The sequence below is a fragment of the Phodopus roborovskii genome, unplaced genomic scaffold (assembly GCF_943737965.1).
Source record: "Phodopus roborovskii unplaced genomic scaffold, PHOROB, whole genome shotgun sequence".
Lineage (NCBI taxonomy): Eukaryota > Metazoa > Chordata > Mammalia > Rodentia > Cricetidae > Phodopus > Phodopus roborovskii.
The window spans coordinates 7,886,729-7,905,485 of NW_026126511.1; the positions used below are offsets into that span (position 1 = coordinate 7,886,729).

An 18,757-nucleotide genomic window follows, 5' to 3' on the forward strand; every position below is an offset into this window, starting at 1 on the left:
ACAAAAGAACTAACAGAAGTTATGACCCAATTGTGTTTTACAGACATCTATAGAACATTCCATCCAAACACAATGAATATACCTTCTTCTCAGCTCTGCATGGAACCTTCTCTAAAATCAACCACATACTCAGCAATATAGAAAACCTCAAAAGGTACAAAAAAATTGGAATAATACCCTGTATCTTATCAGTTTGCATTCCCACAATAGAATGCTAGAGAGGATGTGGAGAAAGGGGAACACTCCTCCATTGCTGGTGGGAGTGCAAACTCGTACACTCGCTTTGGAAATCAGTATGGCAGTTCCTCATGAAAATGGGAATCCGTCCGCCTCAAGATCCAGAACTAAAAGAAACCATCCTGAGTGAGGTAACCCAGTCACAAAAAGACACAGTATGTACTCACTCATATATGGATTTTAGACATAGAGCAAAGGATTACCAGTCTACAATCTACACCACCAAAAAAAGCTAGGAACCAGGAGAGACATGGTCCCCTGGAGAAGGGTAAAGTGATAAGATCTTCTGAGCAAATTTGGAGCATGGGGGGGGGGAGGGTTGAGGGAGTTAGGAGGTAGAGAAAGGAAGGAGAGGAGGGCATGATGGAACAGGAAATTTGAATCAGGGAAAGAATAGAGGAGAGCAAGAAAAGAGACACCATAATAGAGGGAGCCATTGTAGGTTTGAAGAGAAATCTGGCACTAGAGAAATGTCCAGAGATCTACAAGGATGACCCCCAACTAACAATCTAAGCAATAATGGAGAGGCTGCCTTAAATGCCCTTCCCCAATAATGAAATTGATGTCTCCCTTATATGCCATTCTAGCACCTTCACCCAGTAGCTGATGTAAGCAGAAGCAGACACCCACAGCTAAACACTAAGCCTGGAATCCAGTTACAGAGAGGGAGGAGTGATGAGCAAAGGGGTCAAGAACAGGTTGGAGAAACCCACAGAAACAAGCTGACCTGAACAGGGGAGAGCTCATGGACCCCAGACTGATAGCTGGGAAACCAGCATAGGACTAACCCAGATCTCCTGAAAGTGGGTGTTAGGAGTACTGGCAGTCTTTGAGGCTTCTGGTAGTATATCAGTATTTATCCCTAGTGTATGAATTGACTTTGGGAGCCCATTCCACGTTGATAGATACTCTCTCAGCCTAGACACATGGGGTGGGGGCTATCCCTGCTCCAAATGATATGACAGACTTTGAAGATCCCTTATGGAAGGCCTTACCCTCCCTGGGGATCAGTAAGGGGATGGGATGGGGGTTGGGAGGAGGACAGAGGAGAAGGGATTGGCATGTGTGTAAGACAAGTTTGTTTCAAATTTAAATAAAAAATAAAGAAATAAAGCAGGAAGTAAAACTATGCTTTGGTTGGTATAACTGCGTGGTGAACTCTGTATATAAGGCAGAATCTTCCGGGGGTGGGGCAGGGTGGGGGTGGCTGTCACATATGCCACCGTTTGTTACGTAATCCACAGTTGCAGTCAGTCACAGTTTACAAACTTGCCCCTGCAGGAGCTCTGAGAGTTTTATGATGTTTCCCTACATAACTGCGTATCAGAATCCCAGGAGCAGAAGTACCACAACCAGGTTTTATGTGTTCCCAGGTCTAATCAGGTTAAAAGCATTGGCACTGCGAATAACCCAGGGTCAGGGGAGTTGGTGGCTACCAAGAGCCATCGCCGAGAACCGACGTGTATAGTTCGTAGTTTGAAAAGGCTAAATGAACCATGGTTGTGAGCCTGAACCACATATTAAAATTATGTGGAGACCTCTGCAAAAGTCCCAGTGTTTAATTGTCATCTGAGAGGGGACCAGATGTTTGTTTGTTTGTCTGTTTTGTTTCACTTAAAAGCATTCGATGCCAGTGCAGACTGAGAATTAGAGTCTGTTTTTTTTTTTTTTTTTTTTTTTTTCAGTGACAGTTTGGTAGCACTTTGATGAAGGCTTCAACTGCTAAGCTCCCCGTACCCCCCACGTACTGTCAACAGTCTGAAGAGTCGATTTTCACATTTTCTTCTTTGGTTTGCTATCTGTGATGTTGATGGATATGCTGACAGTTTGGTCTGTACTCGGAAAATCAGTGTCTGTTGCCGCATCAGATAGGGTCTGAAGACCCTGGTGACATGACTCTCTGGTACAAGTTATTTAAAATTGGCTTTCTCAGATACGACAGTGACTCTGAAATCCGCATTCTTAATTGCATCTTGAAATATCTGTTTATCTATGTGTTACTCACTGAGTGGCTTGACTGCTGAGATGACACTTGCCTCCTTTAAATCCTAGACATCCCTTTAATTCTGACGTGTTTGTGTAATGAATATGGTATTGAAATTTGTAATTTTATAGGCTCTGTATTTGGTTAGGCATGGATCCCATTTCATAAAAAAATAAGGCCATGTCTTAACTACGTTTTATAAAAGTCATATTTACTACTGTTTTAAACATTTTATGTAGCTAGACTCACAATTCCGAAGTAGACCCTATTGGTTAAAATACCTTGGTTGTTCAGAAAATAGTCATGTTACATTGATTCTTGGTTTCCCCCTAAATCTTTCCTTGTTTTCCATCATTATAATTTATAAATGGCCCTTGTCTGGCCCACAGACTAAATATTGATTCGCTTGTGTTACACCGCAAGTTGCTCAGAAATTCTCTGACTTAAAGAACTTTTATAACCACGCCCTCTGCTTCTCCCGGGGCGGGCTGATGCTGCAGTGGTCATGGCTGAGTTTCGTTCTCCACAGGTGCTTGCAGTGTAGGCAGCAGGGCTGGAAGGGCCCGAGTGGTCACCTTCCCTATATCTCGTCTTCTTCTAGGAGTGTCTTTCTCCGTCTTAAACATGGCAGAGGCATGAAGAGATCAAGCGGAAGCAGGGCCTTTAAAGCCTTCTCTCAGAAACTGTGCAGTCCCACCCACAGGCAAGTAGCCAAAACAGATTTCCAAGTCAAACGAGCCGAAGTATAAACACACTCTGCTGCACTCTGATGTGGGCATAGAAGCATGGGAGGGGGTGGAATTGGTGTGTCAGTCTGTCACGTGGACTGCCCTTCGTTCTGCTCACAGCTGACCTGTTAAATGACTGTCACTAAAGGAAGGGTTGGCTTCGGTATTTTTTAGCTTCTGTCTTCTGTGAAGCAGTGTCAAACCGATCCATTAATGAGACAAACTCTGCTTTCCCTTCCTTATCCAGCGCTTGTTTTCTTTATGATTGATTTTTCCCCCACCATTTATATTTGTGAAGTTATCAGTTGGTACAGTGTGGACAATTGCTTTAAAGCCTTGGTTACGTAACGCATTTTATTTCCGTTTTGTATTCTATTGGACAAGATTGCAAGACACACATGACACTCCGCTGTCTTGGTAAGGTTAGGCATGTGTGGTCAATGACATGTTAAGAATAAAAATCAAGCAGACATGTCTCATGCCTGATATGAGAAGCAAACTTTAACTGGTAGCTCTCCCCCCCCCCACCCTGTATTCATACCTGTCCTGTGGTTGTGGGGGCAGATGTAGTTACAGAGGTGTGATGCAGACCAATTGTATACAACACCAGTTCCCTGAAACATGGCTGAAGTCTAAAGCTACATAAGCGAAGAATAAACCTTTTAAATGCTCTAAGATTTTGGTGTTGTTTTCTTAGTGTTGACTCTTATCTGTAATGAATAATCACTCTTTCCCCCAAGCTGAGGTCATGGGAAATATACAAATAAATGCAACTAAATGTCCTAAAGGAATACTAATAGTACGGAACTACAAAAGGGAGACCCATCAGGTAGGAGAGGGCGACTCTTTGACAAAGTCCCAGTCCCCTTTGTGATCATTTACACTTGAAATTCCAGGCCTTTAGACCAGATCCCATGCTATTCCCTTACCTGGTCAAGTTGGAGAAAACGAGTGTGGAAAGCAGTGCACCTACAAGACCAGCAGGGGGCATCCATAGCGAGAGTCCCCTTTGTGCTTGTCTTGCACAGGGCCACACCACGGAGCAGTCACTGACTGATTGGGAGGGTGTCTTTCTTTCCTAGCAGGCTGACCTAACCTTGGGCTGGAATTTAATATGCATCTCCTACAGCTCTCTCCATTGATTTGCCCTGAAAATTTGACTTTGCTTCTATTTTTGTATCTTGCAAAGCGTAAGTTTCAGACAGATGGATAGATAGTAGATTCTGGGGCTTTTGGCAGGGAAGTGTCCTAATTCATACAATATTTATGAAAAAAAAGAATTCTTAAGTTAGTCTTACGTCCCTTCAGCATCATTCTGTGTTTTTGTGTGTGACCTATGGTGCCTTTGAGAAAGACTTGGAGTGCTGGATATATTATACCTTAAAGCGCTGACCAGAGTCGTCTCCAAGTTTTCAAATGCTATGACTTTACTGTAAATTCTAATATTTGACTTAACATGAGTATCACTTGGTGAATTCTTTTCTTTAAAGATAGACTCTCACCATGTAGCTCTCCCTGGCTTGGCCTGGAACTTTCGATGGAGGCCAGACTTGCCTCAACCTCACCGATGTCTCTCAAGTACTAGGATTAGAGTGTGTGCCATGGTGCTTATCTTTAGTATCAGTAGAAAGCTGGTGCTGTATGCACTGTGTTGTTTTCTTCTTGTTCTTTAGAAGAGCCCTGGTATCCACAAACTGCTTTACCGTCTTTGTATCTGGTGTTAGGATTTCACTTCACATCGTGACAGGGCAAGACGGTGGGCAGAAGTTCTTCCATCTTGCATTCGTGCTGACGCCATTTCAAGTTTAAGTACAATTTGAACTCCTTGAATCCTTATGAAAATGACACAGCTCTACTGTAGAAACCCAAGGTCACGATGCCCCAGCTAACTTATCCCAGCTTCTGTTAAATGGCTTGCTTGCCCAGAACACCCACTCCAGCTAAGTGCTAATCTTAGCTTCTGTCAAATTGCTTGTTTATGCGTAGTCCTACCCTGCAGCTGCTCAGCAAGATGCCCAGCAAGATGTGGTTTCTGCCTTTAAGAACCCTCTGCTCCGGACATTCATACCACACTTAGGTCTGAAGACCTGAATGTGGTCTCAGCCAGCTGGGATAAAGACTTTCAATTGGCTATAAACTGTATCTGAATGATCATGTCCAGTGGACTTCCTGTAACAAATTAAAAATTGACTTTTAAAACATTAATATTAGGATAAAAATAGCACATATTGAGTTTTGCAGCCATGAATTATTATTTACAAAATCACTTTCAGAAGTAAAAATGACAATAAGAAAAGTCTCCACACACCCCTAAAAACATACAGATATTTTATCAAACAGTTTTCTTATTTTGATTAAATTCTGTAGTACCTTACATAGCTTGGTGCCTGCGTTATGTAAGTAACTTTGGTTCACAGATGGACCTTGTGTGTGGTAAAGGGCAGTGAACTTGTGGCAACCTTAGGTATAAATAATCCCTTGGGTGGCTTTCTGATGACGTTGTTCCCTTAGGCATTTTAACCTGCTCAGTTCCTGCATAAAGGAGCACTTCTGAGCACTTCTGATACTCCGGGTACTCTTTCTTTCTTATGATTACTCTCCACAATAGTAGGACAGTTTACTGACCAAGCTTCCTTAATTGAAACTTCAGAGTCACCGGTTTTAGGAAAAAGCCTGCATTCGCACCCCAAACCTCTTTCAATTGCAATTTCCTCTAATCACATGCTTCTTGTTGTTGCTTATTTTAAAGAAAACATCTCTGAAGAAAATAAGTAATGGAGCGTCAATTCATTAATATGAACCGAATGATTGAGTTTGTACTATTAATGAACTAGAAGAGATAAAACACTAATATTCTTTTCAGGTAATAAGTTTCAAATGCTTTTCTGTTAAATATGATTTAAAAATGTGAGAAAAAGTAGTTTCTGAGAAATCGGGGCCAGATATTTATGAAGGTTTGCTGTGCCAAATGTGCCATTTTGGCTTACTTTCTTGGTATTTTCTCAAAATGGTTTGTTTTAAGATGCCATCGAACAAGCAAAACTATGGTATCTCTTTTTCCTGTAACAACTTTTACAAGAGACACTATACAGAATAAGCATATTTTATTTATGTGTGTATGTATACACATACACACACACATATATATATATATACATATAGATAAACGTATGCATGTAAGAATAGTTAATGGGGCTGGGCGTTGGTGGTACACACCTTTAATCCCAGGCAGAGGAAGGTAAATAGATCTCTGTGAGTTTGAGGCCAGCCTGGTCTATAAAGTGAGTTCCAGGACAGGCAATACAGAGAAACCCTGTCTCGAAACAACAACTACAACAACAACAAAAATGAATAGTTAACAGGAAGAGGGCCTGTGAATTTGAAAGTGACCAAGGGTTATGTGAGAGAGAGTTGGAGGGAGTAAAGGGAAGGGATAAATATTGTAATTACATTAAAATCTTAAAAAAGATAAATAATTTAAAATGTTCCAAAATATGTGCAAAATACTTAAATATACCATGATTAATTTAGTATGTGTTTCTATATATGCATGAACACATATACAGGCACACATAACTAATATAAATTATAAACTATTCCATTAAAACCCTAATGATGGAAAATAGAACTTTAAGAACTTGCCATCTTGTCCTCTTTTTTATGAATGGTGGATTTCATTATGTGGTCCTTCTTAGAAGAACTTTTACTTGATAGTCACAACTCTTGAAACCTTAAGAGTGAATTAGGTTTTACAAAGCCTATGTATTTATTGGCCTTTAACAAAAATTGTATGCCTGGGCATCAGCAGGAAGCGACCCTTGGGAGAAAAGGCATCACAGCTGGGAATAATTAAGCCTGATTAGTTTCCTGCTGAGAAAAAATCAAACTGGAGAGAAACTGGTCTTGGCCTGGGGGAGGGGAATTCCAAGCCACATTCCCAGCTGGTCCCAGGAGATTGCACTTCTCCAAGGGGCTGGAGGAGAGTATGCATGTCAAATGCTTGGAAGTTTTCTCTGCTCATTTAATGCTTGTCTAACCGCTACTCTGGACCCCTCTGGCATTTGTTAGAAGCCCCCCCAAAAAACTTGAGCCAACTTTTCTTTGCATATACTTTGCAACTTTTCATATATCCTAAGGATTCCTTCATGCTTTCATTGGACCTGATAGATAGACTATTGATGGCTTCATAATTTCTAGGCACTTCAGACAGATTGGGATAGCGAGGCTTCTGAGAACTTGGCAAAAGCATATAAATATTAATTCCCCTAGAAAACTGTCACACCAGAGGGCATAGGATTGGCTTGAATTAACCTTTAGAAGCTTTCAAAGAGGACAGTGGGGATTTCAACAAGTGGGTATGCAGACGCCTTACCCATCACTCTTGAAGCTGCCGTCCTGGATAAGGGATTGGTGCAGAAAGAGCCAGGTAAGCTGTGCTTAATAAAGCGAAGTAAATGGAATGAAATGATAACCGAGTGCATAGATTTATATTAGCTTCTTTTGTATTTGAGCTATAGATATTAATTGATTGCTGGATTGCTAACAAATTAGGCATATACATTAAACACGATGCTGTCCTGCACATTTAAACATCTACCTGGTTGTTTATTTTCCACTCTGTGTCAGTGGGTGCTCTCACTTGTTGCTTTATTATGAGTGGCCGGGTTAACCCTTCTGCAGCAGGGTCAGTGAGACTGGATGACACCAGGTTATGGTTGTTAATGATAAGAATTTAATTGTTCCCCCTTTCAGAGTTGGTTTCCCTATCTTGGGTTCAGGGAAACAAACTCAGGTTATTAGGCTCAGATGAAAGGTGTCTTTTCAGGATGGCACTTCTTGCCACCCCCAAATGAATTGTTTTAACACGTAGCAGTCTAAAACGTTAATCTTTTATCCAGGTGTTACAACAGCTCTTCCTTCCGCTCCCTCGTTTCTGTCTCTTCCTTCTGTCCTGTCCCTCTCTCCCGACCCTTCCCTTTCTCCTCTCTTCTCCCTCCCACCTCCCCTCTTTCCCCTCCCCTCCCCTCCCCTCCTATTCTCTCCTCTCCTCTCCCCTCCTTGAGGCAAGCTGAAAATATCACATAAGGAGAACAAGGTTAACATTGTTTTCTGAAATACATTCTAGCTTTATCACCGTGATAAAGATAGTTCTCCCGAAGAGGTGGAACATGTTAACTAGACAAGATGAAGCCTGATAGGATGAAAACTCTTGTCTTGGGCTTGCCTCCATACCCTCCTGTAACTGTGTAACCTCAGTTACGGTCTGTAACTCATTTTACTGCTTCAGCTACTTTTGGAATAGGTGGTGCCACTTCATCATACGTTCTTATCAAACATGTCAAACGTTATAACTGATTTCTAATTTGTGCCTATTATTATTGCAGTTGTAGAAAGTTCTGGTTCAAATCTAGCAATCGTTGCCTGAGGATGATTGACTGGTTATTGGAAAATTATTTTTCTATTTACCAAACCAGCAGTTCTGAACTTTTGGTTTCTTAAGTGCAATGGAATCTTCAAGAAAGGAGAACATGTTTTAAGACTAAGACATTAAATCTTTGTTTTTCTTCTAAGATGAGAATGGGTATATTTGCATGTATTGCAAGAAACAGATGATTCATAAAAACAGCAACATGCATGAATCTGGAATCTCAAATGTGCCCTAAGGTAAGTAACAGAAGCCAAATTCAAAGTGTGATTGCATTCATAGATCATTCTGGAAGAATCTGGCTCTCAATCACATCAGTTAGATCCATAGCTGATAGGGGATGGGGAAGCAGGAGTAGACTTCTAAGGTCCTGAGGGAAGTTGGAGGTGATGGAGTTATCCCACATTTCAGTTGTTATCAGGGCTCAGACGATATCTTAGTTGTTTTTTTTTTTTAAAGAATTGTTAGTTCCTATGGATTTTGCTGTCCCCACAGGTGTAGACTCCCACATGAGGATCAAATGCAGCTGACCCAGAGTCTTTTTGTTTTATTTGTTCAAAAATATTGAACAAGAAAGGAACAGTATCTTGGTGTTGGCAGCCCCGAACTCTTGAATGCCATATGCTTGTGGGTCAGGCTTACAAAGATGAGGCTTATAACTCCAGGCTCTGAAAACCAGTGGCTTACTGCTCAAGCTTTTGAAGCCAGTGATCTATAGCTCCAGGTTCTTGGATCAGAGCTAATGGCTTTGGACTTTGAGTCCCATTGACTTAGCACCCAGAAGCTACTGTATAATTGGAAGGCTTCAGTTGGGAAACCCTCAGATTTTAAACGTTGCTGGTTCTCAGAAATTCTCCCAGAGACCAGAGCTTACAGTTCTCACCTTTAGGTCCAAGGACCGCTCATCTTCACACTCTGGGCTTCTGCCATAACTGTTCCTTGCTGCTCTCTCGATCTGGTATTCAGCCATCTTGTTGCTACTGTGTGAGCCTGTGGCCAAAGACACACAAGCTCCTCTGTTTGTCATCTTTCTTTCTTCCTAAAATTATTTTTATTTGTGTGTGTGTGTGTGTGTGTGTGTGTGTGTGTGAGCTCACATGTGTGTGAGTGCCTACAGAGGATAAAGGAAGGAACTGGATCTCTTGGAGCTGTAGTTTCAGACATTTGTACTGCAATCTACACAACGTTCCCCATAGTAGTACAGCAAGTACAATGGACTGCTACACCTCTCTCCAACCTCTTTCCTTGTTTGTCATGCAGCCAGCTCAGCCGACTACCCACAGTAAAGGTCAAAGTTGGCAAGGAAAAACCATTTTGGAGAAGCTTTTATTGGCACCTAACGTTGCAGCATCAGGGTTAGTATACAGGAAGGAAGACTAGAATGACAAGGCCAAAAGACTCAGGCTTCTTATACAGCCAGAATAAAAGGGGCATGGAACATATGTGTCCAGTTTCCATTTCTGCTGTCACAGCCTTGCATGCTTGCAGAGTCTTGATCCCCAGTCACCAGGAAAGTTCTTCCTTGGGTCTAAGTGAGATTCTACTAGAAGGGTAGGGTCTTCAAGAGGTCACTGAAGCTTTTCAAGGCAAGTGGTCTCTCCTAGGAGCTGGTTGCAAGTTGCCCAGAACAAAGTTGACTGGTCCAAATCCTACTGTAGCAGAAGGGGTTTCAGTAGTGACAGTGACGCGGTGGTCTTTGTAGCTAGATTTGGAGCTGATGACAATCCAGCTAGTTTTCTGCTCAAGACAACCAGGCACAAGGAAATGGTGTGACAATTGTCTATCAGATGGCCAACTTAGGGACTCTTAAAGGGAAAACATCGAAAAGGGCTTAGAATATATATCTGTCATGGAATTAATGTTTACAGCAGTACTTATAAGTGACTATCTCCTAGCTGAAGACCCTCAAGGGGGGTTGACCCCTCTGATCTGTCTGATGAGCCTACTTACCGATCATCATACTACAGTGATGTACTTTTTGTTCCTTATGCTCTCCCCATAAAAGGGGCAGGTTAATCTGTCTTGGCTTTGGACTATAGTGTGCCATGGAGGATGTTTAGCATCTCTAGTGCTCACTTAGTATTAGGCAAGACCATCCCCAATCATGTTCCAAAGTCACTTAAGGAATCAATCTGTATAAGCTAAACCCACATGCTAGAAGGATCACCCCTCTACTCTCCCACCATGCTCTTTCTCTGTAAAGAATACTGGGTCTTTCGTTAGTTCAGCACTGAAGAGAAAACAAACTGGAGTGACTGCCTTTTCTTATTTTGGTGTTGTGTGCGACTGAAGGAAATGCAGTCTGATCTGCTCTCACGTTGAGTGGTGGGAGCTGACTTAGCCAACTGCCCACATCTCAGGAGTGTGAAAGTCAGCATCAGTCACCAGCCGCCTGTTAGCACATGTGTCACGGACCACCCAAGCTAGCCTTTATCAGTGAGGCTGTCAGCATGCCCATCATTCGAACTCTTGACTCTGTCTTATCTGATCTTGCAAAGGATAAAAAGGATGCTGTTCTTAGGTCCACTGTCACCCACTGGAATAATGTCAGTGCACAGAGGTACGGAGGAGTAGATTACCGCGTGTCTCCCAGGCTTCACTTCCTACACTGCACACTTCCTGAGTGGATGGATTAACCCAGCCCCTGGAACTCAAAGGGCACTGCTATCCTGTGAAGTTTCTGAAGTCAGCCAAGTAGCTCTGTGCTGAAGCCGGAACCGTTTCCACCTCCCCGTACGGCAGTGCTCTTTGTGTTTTCCCTGTACGTTTGAATGTAGCAGGGTCAGGGTTATGTAGCAGTGGTGTCCGCCCTGGTAACCCCAAGTCAAACTCTCTAATTGCATCGCCAACAGAGCCAGTCTCACTCCTGAACCGCAGTTTGTACTCAACGCGCAGTGAAAGTGAAGCCTTCGGTGTTAGCGGGAGAGGAGCCTTCTCTTTGAAGTACCAAACCACACTTTTTCTCTTAAGGGAAGAAAGTCTTTCTTTTGTGGGATAATGGAGGTGTCATCACACGGAACGTTATCAGATCTTTTTTTTTTTTTTTGTCAGTGACTTCAAAAGCTGAACACATTAATATACCTTGAAGTTGAAAATTCTTGTCTTAAAATGCCATTGACTGCAGCGTGCACGACATGGCAGAGGTGTACTAGTCTTTGAAAAGAATTAAGTAGGCAATTTCTTCCCTTCCACCTTTCCCTAGTAGCCTCCAGCACTGTCCTGTTGGCATGTTTCTTCTTTAGCTGATACAATTCCCACTATTTCGGAAACTTGGTGAGTAATCTAAAAAATTATAAAAATGATACCATTAAAGTGTCAGTCGTTATTTATTATGTTAATTCCCTATCCAGTGCTAAGTGGTTGACTCCATTTTTACACGTATCTCTATGTCCTGATGTTCACAAAAAGACCTTAGAATCTTGGTCCAAGTGCTCTCAACCAGACATTAGGTAGTGCGGGGCTGGTGGTCGGACTGACATAGAGGATGCAGAGCTCCTAGGATAACACTACGTGATATGATCGCCTACTTTTTAACTGCAGGCTTTGGAATGGAACTGCTGAGGTAGTTACTGTCTTAGGTTCTACCTGCTCATTAAATATGAGAAGATTTTGACTATTTGGTTGGATTTGCTGTGTAGTGTTTTAGTTTGGATGGGAATTTAGTTCAATAGACATCAACTGTGACTGGAAAATGAGAATAGTAAATATACATATAGTGAACTGTGTTAGAATTTGTCTAATTGCTTCTGTATAGCAATGCATATTATTAGTACTTACAGTGGTGTTATGGAATAATAATATTTATTATTAAAATGCCCATTTTACACATGAAGACTCAGAAGACAGTAGGTCCTCCCTAACATACTTGGCAAGTGGTGGATTTAGGTTTGAATGTTTACATTTGGCTCAAGCTTGCTGATAGGATTAATGCTGAATGAGATGGCCCCCTTCACTGAGCTCCTAGCAGAAGTGCTGCCAGCAGCATGCATGACAAGCTGCATTACAAAGTCAGGGACACAGACTTGCTGCCTTGGAATGAAAGGCCTTGGATATAGCTAAGAATGAGATTACAGGTTTGATGCACATGCTGACCTCCAAACCACTGAAGGATGCTCCCATCACTGGCTGCCTTCACATGACTGTGGGGACTGCTGTCCTCATTAAGACTCTCCTGGCCCTGAGTGCTGAGGTGCAGTGGTCCAGCTGCAGCATCTTCTCTACTCTGTATCATGCAGTGGCTAGCACCTAGTGTGTGCCTAGAAGGGTGAGACCTGTGAGGAGTATCTGTTGAGCAAACATTGCCCTTCAAAGATGGACCCCTCAGCATGATTCTAGATGATGGTGATAACCCTACTAACCCCATCTGCACCAAATACACACAGCTTTGTGAGGCATCTGTGGCATCTCCAAGGAGACCTCATCTGGGGTCCACAACCTCTACAAGATGATGCCCAATGGGTTACGGAAGATGTCTGCCATCAGTGTTAACTATTACATCACCAACAGAAAGTCTGACAACTTCTGTGGCTTCTGGGAGTTCTTGATAGATGGTATCAAACTGGCCACAGATATGGTGATTGTGGGCAAGGTGGTGGCTGTAGAGGATATAGTAATGTGGGCAAGGGCTATTTCCAGGCCCTGGGGGGTTTCAGGGCCCACGTCCTCATCACCAAGACTGGCCCCATCAATGCCCTGTAAGCATTCATGGAAGGCTATGACATGACCGCCATGGGCAAGGCCTGTATGAAAGGCAGCACCTTTGTCTTAACCCAGGCTGTGTTGAAAACATGCTTGGCCGGCACTTTAAACAGATGAAGAATGATGCCACTGTATGTAACACTGGACACTTTGAGGTGGTCACTGCAGTGAAGTGGCTCAATGAGCACATTGCAGAGAAGGTGAACATCAAGCCCCAGGTGGACCACAACTGGCTGAAGAATGGGTGCAACATCATCCTGCTGGCTGAAGGCCGGCTGGTCAACCTGGGTTGTGCCATGGGCCATCCCAGATTCCTGATTAGCATCTCCTTCACAAACCAGGTGATGGCACAGATTGAGCTGTGGACCCACCCAGATAAATATCAGTTCTGGTTCATTTCCTGCCTAGGAAGCTAGATGAGGCCGTGGCTGAAACCCACCTGCGCAAGCTGAATGGGAAGCTGGTCAAGCTGACTGCAGAACAGGCCCAGTACCTAGTCATGTCTAGTGATGGCCCCTTCAAACCTGATCACTGCTACTACTGAGAGCCAGGACTGCACTTTACCCTCCAACCTCCATCCTTACTGCAGGTTCTACCTCTTTCCTAAGTGCAAACGGCACCAGCTTTGTAATTGCTTTGCCAGGGAGTGCTCCAGTGGGGTTGATCACTCTGTCTTTGGCCTCTGTTGTAACCCTTACACCATCCAGCGGTGGCTAGGGGAACTGTGAGTCCCTAGTCAAGAGGTGCTTGGGAGCCATCTGCAGGGGATGAGCTCGGGAATCTTGGAAGTCCTGAGGCTGGGTGTGGCTAGTGATGGTCACACCTTGTATTTACCACACTTGGTCTTTAGATCTGTGTGCTTGGTTTACAGATCTGCTGGTTTCTCAGCAGGGGATCTGCTCCATCCACCAAAGGGCAGGGAACACTGGGTTTGAAGGCTCCTCAGAGCTTGGCTATTTACTCTTAGGTGAGCACTTAAGACCCATAATATTAATGTTGGTACCATTGGTCCCTATTTCACAAGGGTTAGAATAGATTAAGAGATAATCAAGAAAGGACTAGTGACAGCCAGAGGTTGAAAGGGGCCAGGAAAACAAACAGGCAAAGGCCTGTCACTCTTTTGTAATTGATGGTTTCTAGCACAAGCCTGGGTCACAAAGAGATTAATTTGGTTTATAATGTTTATATAATGTTTAGAATGTTAGCAAGGGAAGGTGGATTAAATAAAATTTCCAGGGCCTAAAGGAAAAAAAAAATACTGAGGCACTCAAGATTCATTTCAAAGCAATTTTATCTGTATAACAAAGGCAAGAGACATATGAAATTTTCGAAGAGTACCTCTAATTATGATCAGTTGCTTTCTATGTGCTACCATTTTATCCACATTTTAATTTCCTCCAGTCTCTAACAAATAATGTTACTTCTTATGTAGATAGAAACAGATACTACAGAAATAGAACGTGTAGGCTTATCGCAGGACAGTATAACATTTTTGCATTTTAATTTATAAGTGATTAAAATCTATTAATAGTGGCCTAGTTCTGTTGGAAAAGAAGCTTTATAAATTAATTGCTATTCAAACTAATCAAGACATGCAATGATTTGATATCTTTTAAACACATTCATAAAATCCATTTGAATTTTATCATCAAGACTGTTTTCAGATGCATTGTGTTCTTATTTTTACTCACTTAGACTTGCCTAAACATCTTAAGCAGATATTTATCAATATGTCACAATTAGCCAGGTCACAAGCTAGCCTCATGCATTATTCTTTATGATAGATGGCAGCTCAGAGGGAGAACCCATCTGTAGACCTCTGCTTGCTTATTAATAAGGTTTTGAAAATTATAACCACCATGTACCCCAGGAAATAATATAAGTACGTAGATTTATCCAACTATCTTCCTGAAATAGCCCTTTACATCTGTACTACTTTCTGAGGATGTCCAAAGGGTGAAATTAAGCTTACACTTAATTTATTTTAAACTGCGGCATAACCTAGAATTAAGTGAAAGCAGGAAAAATATCTTTTCTTCTCAATAAATAAACGAAAGAGATCATGGAAGACATTTACTGTTTCACTATTCCATACTGCTTTGTTGATCTGAAGAAATGCCCTACATCTTTGTTCTAAAACATGCTTCTTTTTGTTTTTTGTTTTTTTTAATGGTAAGCAACCTCAAAGCTGTTGGATGGTATGACACTGGTTTGTATTACTCTCTTGTTGGAGGTTTGAAGGAAAAGAAACATCATCTGTATCTGTGAAACATCCTCTCCTGTTTTAAAAGTCAGGCTTAAAGGAGATATAAACTTTTTAATGATTTTGCAAGTAATTAACTTCAACCCATGTTGGTAATTATATTAAAACCTTTTAGCTTTCTGACACAATTGCAATAATTATCTCGTGGGGGTGGTGGTGGTCAAAAGAGTAAACTTGTCTGTCATAGAATTATGAGGGGATTTTATTAGCCCTGAAAAAGAATAAGTAGCATTGTGGATGGGAGCTCACTTGTTTAGATCTCTGGGGCTGAGCTCTGAACTTCTGGTAGTCAGCCGAATGGCTCCCTGTGAACATCCAAATTCTTCCAACTCAGTCACCTCACTTGTCAAAGTAAAAGGCTGAAACAGGGAGACAATGGACCGTGCCTTTCTGGTCTTGTCTCCATCCATTGCTCTGATTTTACAGAGACCCCTGTTCCCTAGAGGAGACGTGAGAGATGAATCAGTTCCGGATCTCCCCCGCCCCCACCCAGCTTGCGGAAATGGCTACAAACACAGCTTTCTGAGGACTGTACTTCTGTGAGAGACATGGTGTGGAATGTCCCACTCCTTGTCCTTTACAGCCTCAACCCACACCTAATGAATGGGTAAAGTGACTTCATCCCAGCCCACACATTTATAATCTGTTGTCTCAGAATGTAAAAGGCGCCCAAGAAAACGAATGGATTCTTCCTACAGCACTGTTCTTCAGAAAATTCTCATAGTGCTGAATATGGACGGCATGACTTCCCAGTTGACGACAAAACATCGACCTGACGTGAACATCAAGCACGAGCATTTTCTTATAACAGATAAAAATAATTTTATATTGTTACATGTTACGTTTTATTTTCTAATGTCTGTCATGTGGTTGTTGATTTAAAGTTAGGGTGCCCTGAGATGGGGAGTTGACTAGAAGAGCTGCATGAGGACATAATCAGGGAAAAACTCACAGATGAGTGGGGATGTCAAAGAGAAGAAAAATCAAGGGTCAGGGAGAAACCCAAGGAAACTACTGTGCCTGCTGTTCAGTCCCTGGGAAACATCCTGCTCAAGGTCAGGGCATGTGTAGGGGGCGGTGTGTGTCACACCTCACATTTGTCCCTATCAAAGATTGGGAACATACAATATGTATAGACTGACACTATCTGCTATTAGTTAGTTGCTGTGAGGAATGGGGGTGTGTGTATGTTTTAAGGCACCCTTTTTGTTTTCCTGGTACATAGACAAAGGAGTTCTGGCAAATGGAGGTGACCCTCTAACAAAGGCAACAGATAGTGGCTTTGGAAATGAAAACGAAAGAAATAAGCAAAGAGGTGTAGGTAGGGCATGGACAGAACCCTGACCGGGTCTGGGGCAGACCACTCAGGGCGGTATCTCCTGAGCTGAAACACAGCTGGTAAAATGATATTTAATGAGAATGGTTTTTTTTTTCCATTGTTTGTTTTTTCTTTTTAAACAGGGCATAGACCTCATAACCTGCCTTGCAGATAAGTTATTGTATGAGCAGGAAACAGATGGCATGTCCCACTGAGTATTGTGAGGAGAGTTGAATAAATGGGCCATTTTCTAAGGCATAGGCAGAGTCAGGGCTGCCAAGCAAGCAGCGTGGTTTGGAGATAGGATGAGCCTCCATCCCTAGGTTTGAAGGAGAGACGGGAATGCCTGTGACCTGAGCCCTTCCTCAGTGATGGGAAAGGGAGTCTGGAATGCATGCTCCCTCCCTCCCTCCTGCCATCCTCCTCCTGTGTCTGCCGGCCCTGCTGTCAGGCAGACAGAGCACAGGAGGGTGTGGAGGCCAGTGCTTTGATTCCTACTGGAGGCTCTGCAGTGCCTGGCAGGGTCAGGAAAAGGACAGGGGGACATAGGGCCAAATAGAAGTTTCACACAGGGTGAATGATGAATTGTTAAATGATTTTAAAGCAAGTGAAATTGCCTTAGACTATGCTGCAAGGCATTTCCACCCCCCTCCCCAAGAAGATAACAGAAACATTTCTCTAGTATCCTCAGTGATGATGGTGGACCCACCAGCAATCCTTAGTAGCTATTTCCTATCACCCAGAAACAAGGCTGCACTCCAGCGTCTCAAATCCAGTCTTGGCTCTGTTGCGTGTTGGTTTCCCAGTGTTTGAGGTCTGTGGCTCCTTTCTTATTATACAGATTTCTTCCTTTTGGTCATACAGATCATAGAGATGTATGACCAGAGAACATAATTTTTTTTCTTTTTCTTCAAAACTTAGCTCCAGTTAATCTAATTATATAACACATACTTGCTATAAATAATGTCAACACCAATTAAAAGAAAAGATAGTGAAACTACATTTAGTCTATCAACACAGGCACCATAATTGCCATACTGCTTTACACCCGTCCAGTTTTTATAAGTCACACACATGTATGTGCACAGTCTTACTTGTAAAAATGAAATAATTCATAAGATAATTTATATCCCCTTAAAATTTATTGAATTTCTTTGAGACTTGGGTAGGGTGTCTATATAGCACAATTATCATTGTGGATCTCTCTCTGTGTGTGCAAATATAGTAATGTATGTGGAAGTCAGGATTACCTTCGAATCTCATGCCTCAGGTGCTACCCATCTGTGCTTTGAGAAAGGTTTTCTCACTGGGCTTAGTGATGGTGCAGTGATTTTCTCTAAGATAAATCTCCGTCTTGGTAGGATGCTTTTTAAGATGTAGGATGCAAGGGGAAATATTCCATCCTGCAGAGGAAACCCATTAAGCTCAGGAAGTAAACAATTCAAAAGCTTTGCCAGGTCCCTAAAGCTGTTCACATACCCTAGGTCCCTCTCTTTCTCAAGCATAGATACGCAGTAAGGACAGCTGAGAGGTACATTCAGGCAACCAACCAACCCCAAAGAGACAGAGACCAGATGAGCTGTCCTGAACAGTTTCAGACCAGCTGAGCTACCACGAAACGACACTGCCCAACCTCTTGAATGACCTGCAGGCTGTCTGCTGTGCTCCAGGTCCCTCGCTTTCATGAGCGTCACTCACACTGGGGTGGGCTTCAGTGAAGCAGCTGTCTTCGAGTCATTCTACTCATGTAACTCACCCCTCACCCCATTGCTGTAAGTCACCCAGAATAAACTCATTAGTTCATCAATTGGACTTCCGTGTTATCTGTACTTCAGTTTGCCATTATTCCCTATCTGTGGTGAATAGATACTTGTTCCTGTCTCCTGAGGAAAACTGTCAAACAACAGCAATTAGTCTGAGCTGACAGCTAACAGTGAGCCCTGGAGATCCATGCCTGCTTCTGTACAGTGCTGGGATTGGAAGCCCACACCACTAGGCCTGGATTTCTGTGTGAGTTCTGGGGAATCAAACTCTGCTCTCTGTGCTTGAGAAACAAGCACGTTACAGACTGAGGTATCTCCCAGCCCATCACTGTAAGCTTTAT

The 18,757-nt window shown here is 42.6% G+C and overlaps 1 pseudogene; it reads left to right on the top strand.

Moving 5' to 3' along the window:
* Window positions 1–2,856: 2,856 nt before the first annotated feature.
* Window positions 2,857–13,616, top strand: LOC127230436 (adenosylhomocysteinase-like; annotated as a pseudogene).
* The last annotated feature ends 5,141 nt before the right edge of the window (window positions 13,617–18,757 follow it).